Here is a 13,283-nt window from a genome sequence, read left to right as displayed (position 1 = left end):
TATACTGTTTTTGTTATCCAGTAACCATGCCGGTTACACAGCGTCTCCATAGCAACCTCCGTGACAGAACTAACTCTATGATTGACACAAGCTCCACTAATAGGAACAGGAATCCCTGACCAATTAGACATCTGAGGCGGGACATTAGAATACTATATACTTCCGGAAGTGTGCCGGCCCGGGTAACCCCTCTGAGGATGCGTTAGTGAAACGCTGCGTCAGGGGTCCTCGCTATTTTTTAACTGCCTCTCTTGTTGTAATAATTAGAAAAAATATCTTAGCTTAAAAAAAACTTTTCTTAATTAGTACTTGGTAACCTGTGGCTTTTCACAGGCTTAAGCTGCAGCTATTACTATTTATCCCAGTATATAAAAATGGGTAACCGCTGCACTTGCATAACATAATACGATAACGAGTGGGTAATACAATATCTGGGGGATTAAGTTCTAAAGATAATTTTGTCTATACAATATCGTACACTACCATAGAAGGAAAACAACTGACAGGGGTCATCACTAAGTTAACACAAATTCAGACACATTGTGTCATACTATTAAAAGCTGTAATTTAGTAACGCTGTAATACTACTGTAGTCAAAATTGAGTGACAGAAAAAACAAGTCTGTTTTTCACAGGCTTAAGCAGCTGCTATTACTATGTACCATAGCGTTTAAAAAAAAAAAAAAAAATGGTTAACCGCTGCACCTGCATAATCAAGCTTATCCCTTGATGCAATATTATGTGCACAATCATACTGAACTTAATTAATATCAGTCAGAGTTGCTAAGTTAACGCAATAATCAAGTGTTGGTGATACAATATAGAGACTGCCATATAGGTAATCCTCCAGACCTCCCAGTCTCCACAGAAAATTTTATTACAAGTGTATACATTGGTATTAGCTCACTATATACTGGTTATATAACCGGACATCGATGTTCACAGTGCCTTAAAGCCTATTTATCTATAAAAACCATTAAGTTTAAGTAGAATAGGTATACCATATATAAATACCCACTTGGGAAAATCTCTAGGACTGGCCAGATATTAGGCCACACAGTCCTTAGATAGATAAATACACAGATACACCTATAATATAAACTCGGTCTTAAAACTGGTTTACCAAGTACTCTATATCAGTGATATCATACAAGCTGAGTATCATATAATCAACAGAGAGTGTGCTTTTAACTCTCTCCAGGGTAGCATACACGCACAATTTATGCTGTCTTTTTTATAAATAAAACTAATAAAGGTTATATTTTAATTTAATGACACAAATTCTTTCTCAACCACAAGTTCCAGTAATCTACCGAATTAATTACTACAATCCATTGTTCACAGTGCAACATAAGCATTTCTTTAAGACTATCAGGTTTATTTAGCCTATATAGTCTATTCTTGTTAAATTGAGTATTTCATATGCTTATGCACTGCTCCTTAAGTGTTTAGGCATAACTCTCACAATTGCATTATTTCAAGCAAAAATTAAAGATACGAAACAAAACACTTAGGCAGACAATTCAAGTATAAAAAATAGGTTCAAAATCTTTTCCTACCTGGGATAGTATACCTGCTACATTATAAAGAAGACCCCCTAATAGGTCTTAATGAAAGGTACAATATTGGATATATAGGAGCGCCAGAGGCTATGGTATACCACAGGAGATTAGGTTTGTCTGTACCACTCACGTGAGTGGTACAGACAAACCTAATCTCCTGTGGTATACCATAGCCTCTGGCGCTCCTATATATCCAATATGATATACAGTCTCAGTCACAATGCCATAGTGCCTGCTCCATGCCCAAACTAATCCTTACCAATAGGATTTTTCCTACCTTAATTCCACTTGGCTGATAGAATGCTATCAGCCAATCGGAATTCAAGGGACGCCATCTTGGATGACATCACTTAAAGTAACCTTCATTCAGTCATCGGCCGTCAGAAGAAGAGGATGCTCCACGTCGGATGTCTTCAAGATGGACCCACTCCGCTCCGGAAGGATGAAGATAGAAGATGCCACCTGGATGAAGACTTCTGCCATCTGGAGGACCTCTTCTGCCCCGATCGGATGAAGACTTCTGCCGTCTGGAGGACCACTTGTGCCCGGCTGGGTGAAGACGTCTCAAGGTAGGGTGATCTTCAGGGGGTTAGTGTTAGGTTTTTTTAAGGGCGGGATTGGGTGGGTTTTAGAGTAGGGTTGAGTGTGGGGTGGTGGGTTGTAAATGTTGGGGGGGTATTGTATTTTTTTTTTACAGGTGAAAGAGCTGATTACTTTGGGGCAATGCCCCGCAAAAGGCCCTTTTAAGGGCTATTTGTAATTTAGTATAGGGTAGGGAATTTTATTATTTTGGGGGGCTTTTTTATTTGATTAGGGGGCTTAGAATAGGTGTAATTAGTTTAAAAATGTGTAATTTGTTTTTTATTGTCTGTAATTTAGTGGGGGGTTTTCTTCGTAATTTAGTTTATTTAATTTAATTGTATTTAATTGTAGTTAGTTTAGGTAATTAATTTAATTATAGTGTAGTGTTAAGTGTAATTAAAACTTAGGTTAGGGTTTATTTTACAGGTAAATTTGTATTTATTTTAGCTAGGTAGAATAGTTATTAAATAGTTATTAACTATTTAATAACTATTCTACCTAGTTAAAATAAATACAAAGTTGCCTGTAAAATAAAAATAAACCCTAAGATGGCTACAATGTAATTATTAGTTATATTGTAGCTATCTTATGGTTTATTTTATAGGTAAGTATTTAGTTTTAAATAGGAATAATTTATTTAATACTAGTAAATTTATTTCGTTTTATTTAAATTATATTTAAGTTAGGGGTGACACAAGTAGTGGGAGCAACAGGGGGTACCCCTGGACCTAATGGAGGGGCAACTTGGGTAATTGGTAGTACAGCACCCAATGGCACAGGGTGGTGAATCCAGCTTTTAGGAGCCCTTGTTTGTTGTCAGTCAGACGTTTAGGAATATATGTGTTGGTGGAAACCAAAGAGAAGATCTGAAGAGAGAGTTGTTGGAGCTTTTTACCTGCTGCCTCTTGATTAAGTGGTGGAAGTTAAGGAAGACATGAAAGGTGTTACACGCAAGAAGGAAGAGGAGGAGAAGAGGTATAGGAATCTACCAAAAACCTTCAGAAACTATTCAAAGGCATTCTGCATTTGAAAGAAGCAGATTGTTTGCTCAAAGATGAATCATATTATAAAACTTTATCTTTTGATCCTACCCTTACTTATTCAAGAGAATTGATAAAACTAATTGATGATGGGTACTCCCTGGGGTTTTGAACAAAAGGGAAAAGCAATTTTTGGTGCCAATTAAACATAGTATGGTGTATTATTACCACTTACCAAAGATCCATAAGGGTCTTGTCGATCCCCCTAGGAGGCCCATCATTTTAGGAATTGGATGCCTGATGTATAATTTATCCTGTTATATTGATATTTTCTTGAAGAAAATTATGGTAAATTTAGACTTATACATCAAGGACACTACAGATTTACTCAGTAAACTAGGGGCAATCCAACCGGAGAGATTACAGAATAGCATTTGGATTAGCTGTGATGTCACAGCTTTATACACTAATATGCAACATGATATTGATCTTAAAGCAGTTAAATATTTCTAATATTTAGATTTATATATGCCAGAAAAACAGAGAGAGTTTATATTAAATGCTATTCTTTTTGTGTTAAAGTATAATTATTTTGTGTATCAGGATACTTTTTTTCTTCAAATCTGTGGAATGGCCATGGGGATGACGTTCGCCCCAAGTTTTGCTAATTTATTCATGTGGTACTTTGAAATACAACATATGTACCCCTCTGAGCATTGGGCGAACGTCGTCCATTATGGTCGTTTCATAGATGATTTGATTTTTGTTTGGAATGGCACGGAGGTAGATGCTGAGAATTTTATAAGATTCTTGAATAATAATGATTTTGGAATCTCTCCCACAATATTAGTAGTGACAGTATGGCCTTTTTGGATGTCACCCTGCGGTGGGATAGTTATGGGAGTATTTACTCCAAAAACCTTTTTTAAGGAGGTTGATTGCAACAGCTACATAGATAAGAGAAGCAATCACCACCCCAGGTGGCTTAACAATATTCCATACAGTCAGTTTTTTAGACTTCGGAGAAACTGTAAGAGAGAGAGTGATTTTATTAAGGAAACTGAACTCCTGTCTAATAGATTTAAAGAGAAAGGATATGACCTTAAGACTATCTCACAGAGTATTACGCAAGCGTCCTTAAGGAATAGGGATAAATTATTGCAGGCGAAAGTCCATAGAGAGAATAAATATGAGAGTTTACCTAAATTCAAAACAAAAAAAAACATTGGCCTATTCTAAAAAATGATCCAATGCTAAAAGAGATTGTAGGAGAAAAGCCATTATGTATATTTAGGAGGGCTCCCACTTTGAAAAATTGTCTAGCCCCTAGTAAGGTGGTCCAAAGAATAGCAGAAAAACAGCAGCACCTTCTTAATGCAGTGAAAGTTCTTTTATTAATGGGACATCATAGCAGACAAAAAAGATGCAACGTTTTGGTCACAAACTGACCTTAGACTAAGGTCAGTTTGTGACCGAAACGTTGTATCTTTTTTGTCTGCTATGATGTCCCATCAATAAAAGAACTTTCACTGCATTAAGAAGGTGCTGCTGTTTTTCTGCTATTCTTTGGATTATACCAGGGACTACTGCAGGGTCCCTACAGCGTGCATCTACTTGCTTGGGTACAAGTGCTGGGCCTCTATACTGAATATTCCTAGTAAGGTGGTGACATCTAAGAAACTGCCTAATGACAAAGAGAAAAATCAACAGCTATCTGGCTTTTTGAATCTAAAGAAATGGATTTTTAAAAGTGCCAAAAGTAGATGTCAGACATGTAGTTATATTGGACATAAGGAGATGAGTTTTAAATCTAATACGACAGGGGAAGTATTTTAAATTCAGACATGTATGACATGCAAAAGCGTTTAAGTAGTATATTTAATAACATGCATTTGTGGAAAGCAGTACTGTGGGCGCACCAGTAGATGTTTAAGAACTCGATGTGGATAACACCACATAAACATCAAAAATAACTATAACAAACAAAGTGTGTCCCAGCATTGTAAACTTATGCATGAGGGTACATACCATACATACCATATTATCCCTATTGAATTTATCCCCAAATTTTGCGTTACAATAGATTCAATAGGTTACGACAGAGGGAGACCTACTGGATATGGAAGCTGAAGACATTATTCCCTGAAGGGTTAAATGAAAATATTGATCTGGCGGCTTTCCATACTGTGAGTTTAGTATTCCTGTAAAGATACTAATTGTAATATTATATTTAACCACATGTGTGCTCGTAGGTTTGTGCGCAATTTGTTTAGCATGTTAATCTAAATAGCCTTAAGAGACAATATAGATGATTGTGCAATTCTATACTTATACATCTGCAATATTTTGGATAGATGCCTATTGCGTTTGTAATCCCTGGTTTGTGCACATCCCGGGTCTATGCTCATGTTCCCAGGTTTGTGCACAATCTGTGTTTATGATTATATGCACAGGTTTGTGTGTTTAAAATATGTCTGTCCATTTGACTATATTGTATAAAAGCATTTATACATGACTTTAGAGCTCTATTCACTCACTTTCGTATCATGAGGATAGTAGTAAATAGTGGATAGATATTGACTGCACTTAGCCTTAAGATAGGGAAAGAATGAGTATTGCAAGTTCCTTTAAGATACATTTGGACATATTATACTCTTTTTATAACTACGTAGGACTTAGTTCAATGTAGGTTTGTAGTTTGTATCCCATATGCTGACAATGTATCGCATTAGTGTGCCTGGTATAGCATACTTTGAGATATTTATGGGAATTCCACCTTACGGCATTTGGTTGGTTGTTGTAATGATGAGTCATAGCTGGTTTGGATACGCCGCTATGACAACGTCACGTTCGTGTTAATGAATAGGTGGATTTGATATACATCAATGGGGATGCTGTAATGCGGAAATGTAATGTAGGTGATGACTGACATTACCAATATGACCGGTATTGCAATGGAACTATGTTTATTTTGGCCCACAATGTTTGATCCTCTAATTAAGGTAGATATATTTTTAGGACATTAATGATATTATTAAATCTTTTTTACAATATGTCTTTTTGTAATGATTAGGATTATGTAATTGTGACTGTTTTTTTTAACTGCAATGTTCTTTTAAACTAATAAGGTAGGATGTTTGGATTTGCTGTATAACAGGCATAAACTCTGTCCCTGTGAAGGGTGAGTGTACCAAGTTTTTGTTCTTGTCCTCAACCAGCTGCAGACTAGCAGTGATCAGAATCATGTGACTTGATCTCACCATGTGTTTCCAATGTTATTCTAATTATTGTATAATGTTATGCTCTATATATATGTTGTGTATTTTATAGCCCTTGTTTGTGGTCAGTCAGACATTTACAAATACATGTGTTGGTGGAAACCAAAAGAAGATCTGAAGAGAGAGTTGTTGGAGCTTTTTCCCTGCTGCCTCTTGATTAAGTGGTGGAAGTTAAGGAAGACATGAAAGGTGTTACAAGCAAGAAAGAAGAGGAGGAGAAGAGGTATAGGAATCTACCAAAAACCTTCAGAAACTATTCAAAGGCATTCTGCATACTGGCAAATGTGATTAGCAAGAAAAATCCTAATCAATGCTCAGTGCTATGTTGCATGTTTTAGGAGATAGCTGTGACTTATAGGACATATGGAGGAATGGCCCAGTAATTCTATGATGAACAGGTCTGACAGAGGATGGCAGTGCACCCTGAAATGCAGTGAGATAACAGGGAATCAGACATTTAGATGGAGCTGATGAGGCAACTGTGCAGTGGACAATGGTGTATTGGCTCCAGAAAACAGGTGGATTTTCAAGGGGTTATAGTGGATGCGTTGAAAAGTAGGAAGATGATATGAAGAAACTGCAGTAGTTACTAGGACGACTTAGTGCTAGATTACAAGTTGAGCGCAAAATATTGCTTCTGCGAAAACTATATTTGTGCTCAACTTAGTAAAACCAGAGCACACAAATAAGCACTGGTATTACAGATTAGGTGCAGTGTGAACACGACCTCACATTCACATTGCACAGAAGCTTTGTGATCACTAAAGCATGCTTCCATAGGCTCTTATGGGAGCCTTAATCTCATGTCGTCAGATACGGCATGAGAAGCAAAGGGGGTAAGTTTATATTAACTATATTAACTCTATCTAACCCTAACACCCCTAACTAAATTCTTATTAAATAAATCTAATTCATATTATAACCTAAAATATTCCTATTTAAATCTAAATACTTACCTATAAAATAAACCCTAAGATAGCTACAATATAATTAATAATTACATTGTAGCTATGTTAGGGTTTATATTTATTTTACAGGTAAATTGTTAATTATTTTAACTAGGTATAATAGCTATTAAATAGTTATTAACTATTTAATAGCTACCTAGTTAAAATAATTACCCAATTACCTGTTCCAGAGACATCCTAAGTAATTTTTTGATTACACACAGCTGCGATCAGGAGGGATATTTTGCACACAGCTGAAGACCCTCACTTGTAAAACATAGGGTTTTTTTGCTTTATAAGTTGAATACACTTAAACACATGTAAGAAATGTATGAAAATATATATATAAAGACTAAGGCCTAGATTTAGAGTTGGGCGGTAGCCGTCAAAACCAGCGTTAGAGGCTCCTAACGCTGGTTTTTACCGCCCGCTGGTATTTGGAGTCAGTCAGGAAAGGGTCTAACGCTCACTTTCCAGCCGCGACTTTTCCATACTGCAGATCCCCCTACGCCATTTGCGTATCCTATCTTTTCAATGGGATCTTTCTAACGCTGGTATTTAGAGTCTTGGCTGAAGTGAGCGTTAGAAATCTAACGACAAAACTCCAGCCGCAGAAAAAAGTCAGTAGTTAAGAGCTTTTTGGGCTAACGCCGGTTTATAAAGCTCTTAACTACTGTGCTCTAAAGTACACTAACACCCATAAACTACCTATGTACCCCTAAACCGAGGTCCCCCCACATCGCTGCCACGCTATTACATTTTTTTAACCCCTAATCTGCCGCTCCGTACACCGCCGCCAGCTACGTTATCCCTATGTACCCCTAATCTGCTGCCCCTAACATCGCCGACCCCTATATTATATTTATTAACCCCTAATCTGCCGCCCCCAACGTCGCCTCCACCTACCTACACTTATTAACCCCTAATCTGCAGACCGGATCTCGCCGCTATTATAATAAATGTATTAACCCCTAATCCACCTCACTCCTGCCTCAATAACCCTATAATAAATAGTATTAACCCCTAATCTGCCCTCCCTAACATCGCTGACACCTAACTTCAAGTATTAACCCCTAATCTGCCGACCGGATCTCGCCGCTACTATAATAAATGTATTAACCCCTAAAGCTAAGTCTAACCCTAACACTATCACCCCCCTAAATTAAATATAATTTAAATCTAACGAAATAAATTATTTCTTATTAACTAAATTAATCCTATTTAAAGCTAAATACTTACCTGTAAAATAAACCCTAATATAGCTACAATATACATTATAATTATATTGTAGCTATTTTAGGATTTATTTTTATTTTACAGGCAACTTTGTATTTATTTTAACTAGGTACAATAGCTATTATATAGTTAATAACTATTTAATAGTTACCTAGTTAAAATAATTACAAAATTACCTGTAAAATAAATCCTAACCTAAGTTACAATTAAACCTAACACTACACTATCAATAAATAAATAAAATAAAATACCTACAATTATCTACAATTAAACCTAACACTACACTATCAATAAATAAATAAAATAAAATACCTACAATTATCTACAATTAAACCTAACACTACACTATCAATAAATTAATTAAATAAAATACCTACAATTAAATACAATTAAATAAACTAACTAAAGTACAAAAAATAAAAAAGAACTAAGTTACAAAAAATAAAAAAATATTTACAAACATTAGAAAAATATTACAACAATTTTAAACTAATTACACCTACTCTAAGCCCCCTAATAAAATAACAAAGCCCCCCAAAATAAAAAAATGCCCTACCCTATTCGAGGGAATTCGAGGGACGACATCTTGGATGACGTCCCTTAAAGAAACCGTCATTCGTCGGGAAGTCGTCGGTGAAGATGGATGGATCCGCGCTGGAGGTCTTGAAGATCAGCCGGCCGTCATTGGATTGAAGAACATAGAAGATGCGGCTTGGATGAAGATGTTTGCCGGTCCGGATGTCCTCTTCTGCCCGCTTGGATCAAGACTTCAGCCGGAGGATGGACGTCACTCTTCAGCCCCCGCTTGGGCTTGGATCAACACTTCGGAGCCAGGACGGATCGGTGTGATACCCGGTGTGGTGAAGACAAGGTAGGAAGATCTTAATGGGCTTAGTGTTAGGTTTATTTAAGGGGGGTTTGGGTTAGATTAGGGGTATGTGGGTGGTGGGTTTTAATGTTTGGGGGGGTTGTATTTTTCTGTTACAGGCAAAAGAGCTGAATTCTTTGGGGCATGCCCCACAAAGGGCCCTTTTAAGGGCTGGTAAGGTAAAAGAGCTTTGAACTTTTTTAATTTAGAATAGGGTAGGGCATTTTTTATTTTGGGGGGCTTTGTTATTTTATTAGGGGGCTTAGAGTAGGTGTAATTAGTTTAAAATTGTTGTAATATTTTTCTAATGTTTGTAAATATTTTTTTATTTTTTGTAACTTAGTTCTTTTTTATTTTTTGTACTTTAGTTAGTTTATTTAATTGTATTTAATTGTAGGTATTTTATTTAATTAATTTATTGATAGTGTAGTGTTAGGTTTAATTGTAGATAATTGTAGGTATTTTATTTAATTAATTTATTGATAGTGTAGTGTTAGGTTTAATTGTAGATAATTGTAGGTATTGTATTTAATTAATTTATTGATAGTGTAGTGTTAGGTTTAATTGTAACTTAGGTTAGGATTTATTTTACATTTAATTTTGTAATTATTTTAACTATTTTAGCTATTAAATAGTTCTTAACTATTTAATAGCTATTGTACCTGGTTAAAATAAATACAAAGTTGCCTGTAAAATAAATATTAATCCTAAAATAGCTACAATATAATTATAATTTATATTGTAGCTATATTAGGGTTTATTTTACAGGTAAGTATTTAGCTTTAAATAGGAATAATTTATTTAATAAGAGTTAATTTATTTCGTTAGATTTAAATTATATTTAACTTAGGGGGGTGTTAGTGTTAGGTTTAGACTTAGCTTTAGGGGTTAATACATTTATTATAGTAGCGGCGAGCTCCGGTCGGCAGATTAGGGGTTAATAATTGAAATTAGGTGTCGGCGATGTTAGGGAGGGCAGATTAGGGGTTAATACTATTTATTATAGGGTTATTGAGGCGGGAGTGAGGCGGATTAGGGGTTAATAACTTTATTATAGTAGCGGTGAGATGCGGTCGGCAGATTAGGGGTTAATTATTGTAGGTAGCTGGCGGCGACGTTGTGGGGGGCAGATTAGGGGTTAATAAATATAATATAGGGGTCGGCGGTGTTAGGGGCAGCAGATTAGAGGTACATAGGGATAATGTAGGTATCGGCGGTGTACGGAGCGGCAGATTAGGGGTTAATAATAAAATGCAGGGGTCAGCGATAGCGGCGGCGGCAGATTAGGGGTTAATAAGTGTAAGGTTAGGGGTGTTTAGACTCGGGGTACATGTTAGAGTGTTAGGTGCAGACTTAGGTAGTGTTTCCCCATAGGAAACAATGGGGCTGCGTTAGGAGCTGAACGCTGCTTTTTTGCAGGTGTTAGGTTTTTTTTCAGCTCAAACAGCCCCATTGTTTCCTATGGGGGAATCGTGCACGAGCACGTTTTTGAAGCTGGCCGCGTCCGTAAGCACCGCTGGTATTTAGAGTTGCAGTGTCTGTAAATTATGCTCTACGCTCCCTTTTTGGAGCCTAACGCAGCCCTTCTGTGAACTCTAAATACCAGCGGTATTTAAAAGGTGCAGGAGAAAAAAAGCACGCGTAGCTAACGCACCTCTTTGGCCGCAAAACTCTAAATCTAGGCGTTAGTAATTCTATAGTATTGGAAGTAATATTTTTCCTTTCTAAAAGACATACTCATATAGGTTTAAGCATCCATTTGTGTTTTTTCTCCTACCACTTCTCTTTTCTGTCCAGAGACATCCTAACCCATTGCGGCCAACTACACTTGTGACGAGTCTGGAGAAAATAACCAGAATGAAGTGCCAGCAAGGAATCGTATTGCGAATAGATAATGGCAGATTCGTCCGTAATGGTGAGATTTGGTATTTGTTTATCCAAATGTTTAGCAGCCCTTTAATAGAACTGTATGCCACTCTAGAACTGTGATGACATTTTGGGAGCGTGTAAATACACTAAGTGCTCTTTAATATTCGGTGGCAACAAATGTTACTAACTTTTGATTGAGGATCCACACGGCTGAATTGCAAGATATGTTCCAGTTGTATCCTTTTGTTGCAAATTGTATTACAGGGAACTGTTGCTGAACTTCTTACTAAGGGCTCTGTGAGCATGTTTTTACACTTATGTGCTCCAAGTTAAGGTACCTGTGTTTTTACTCATTATTGAATCATCTATTTACGTAACTTTTGATTTTACTATTTACCTGGTCCTATTTGTTTTGTTTTAAGTATCTTTGTGTTTGTTTTAACACACCAGAGGTTTTCTTTGGTGTAGGTTGATGACTGTGAAGAGGTTTAAATAAAACTTTTTTGATTAAGGATTTAGAGTGCAGCCTTGTCATTCTTTGATATCCACTTATATGGTGGATATCTTTCTCTTTTTATTTTGGTAATATAAGTTTATGACTGGACTTCCGGTGGGTGGAGCTACAGTGTGGATGTGCTTGCAACGAACTCTGTGCATAACCCTGAATAAAACTCATATTTTGAGCACCACACTGGCTCCCAAGCTTTTCCTTGGCTACAGCGGGACTTAGCTTAGCCTGGAGGCATCGTCTATCGTAGATGCTGTGGTTTGAGAGGTGTAATAACTTCTAACCTCACCACCGGAGATGTTGCAGGGACCGGCCGCCATCTTGACTGCCCTCGTGGAGCGTATAAACATCCTTGTCTGTTAGCCAGATTGCCCCTGCTCTCACTGGGCTGCACGCCACCACAGATGCTGACAGGAGAGGCTGCCAGCTAGATCCGGGGTCGACTGCAGTAGATGGATTGCCTTAGCAAGTAACCGGAGGTGGCTGAATCTTTGAGAGGGCTCTGGAGGGTCGGGGCTCCACTCCGGAGCTATCCTCCACAGATCACTACGCCATACAACTGGGCTCTGCAGCCGGAATATTCAGGCAGCATAGCAAGGACTTGTGAAAAGTAACTGCGGACATGCTAGTGACAACGGATGCATATGGGAGTTAAAGGTAAAGAGTGATAATACCTACGACATGCAGCTTATTCATATTCCAACACATCTGTCTCATAATAACCCACAGACTGATAGACTGCTAGGATGGATATGATTCTATAAGAACTTTTCCCTTCACAAAGGTAAACTGCTTGTGCTGCTGTGGGGGATTTTTTTTATCTAACTTGAGAAGTGTAACCTTTCTAACTCTGGCGGTTGTTTTGGACTAGATGCACCTGGCATAGCCAGCTAATAGCAAAGAGACTAAATTGCGCCTATTGAACGGCAAGCATAGGTGACTGCTGTGTTTCCCTGTACTACTCTACCTTGCTGTTATACATGCTCTGAAGACCATATAACATAGTAGGAATATTTTCTACATTGACATCTTGGTATTGACACTTGGGCATTGAGGCCATTATAACCTCACCTAGGCAGTAGACCGTCCTGATTGAGTGCTCCTTGGGGCAACCCTGTATGGCCTAATCCCTTACAGAGAGCACACCCTGTGCAGCTGCCCTCCACCTCTGTGGTGAACAAGATTTTAACTCTATACTTCTCATCCGGCAAATGATATAACACCTGAGGCATATGCTGACAAGACAGCCTGAACCGCCGCAAGAACTGTGACACAAGAAAGTAGGGACCCAAACGGGTTGGGGACAGTATCTCTCCTCCCCCTTTCCCGCTCCACGGCTTGGAGCGGGTCATATCCTCCCTCCTTTTCCCGTCAAAGCCCAGTCGTGGCATACTCCCTGAGGAGAGATACGCTGTTACCTACAAGCTTATTAGCCCCTCTCAGACTCTCTCGTC

The sequence above is a fragment of the Bombina bombina genome, chromosome 6 (genome assembly GCF_027579735.1).
Source record: "Bombina bombina isolate aBomBom1 chromosome 6, aBomBom1.pri, whole genome shotgun sequence".
Lineage (NCBI taxonomy): Eukaryota > Metazoa > Chordata > Amphibia > Anura > Bombinatoridae > Bombina > Bombina bombina.
The sequence above is the reverse complement of the archived record's forward strand: the minus strand, read 5'-3'. Positions refer to the sequence as shown.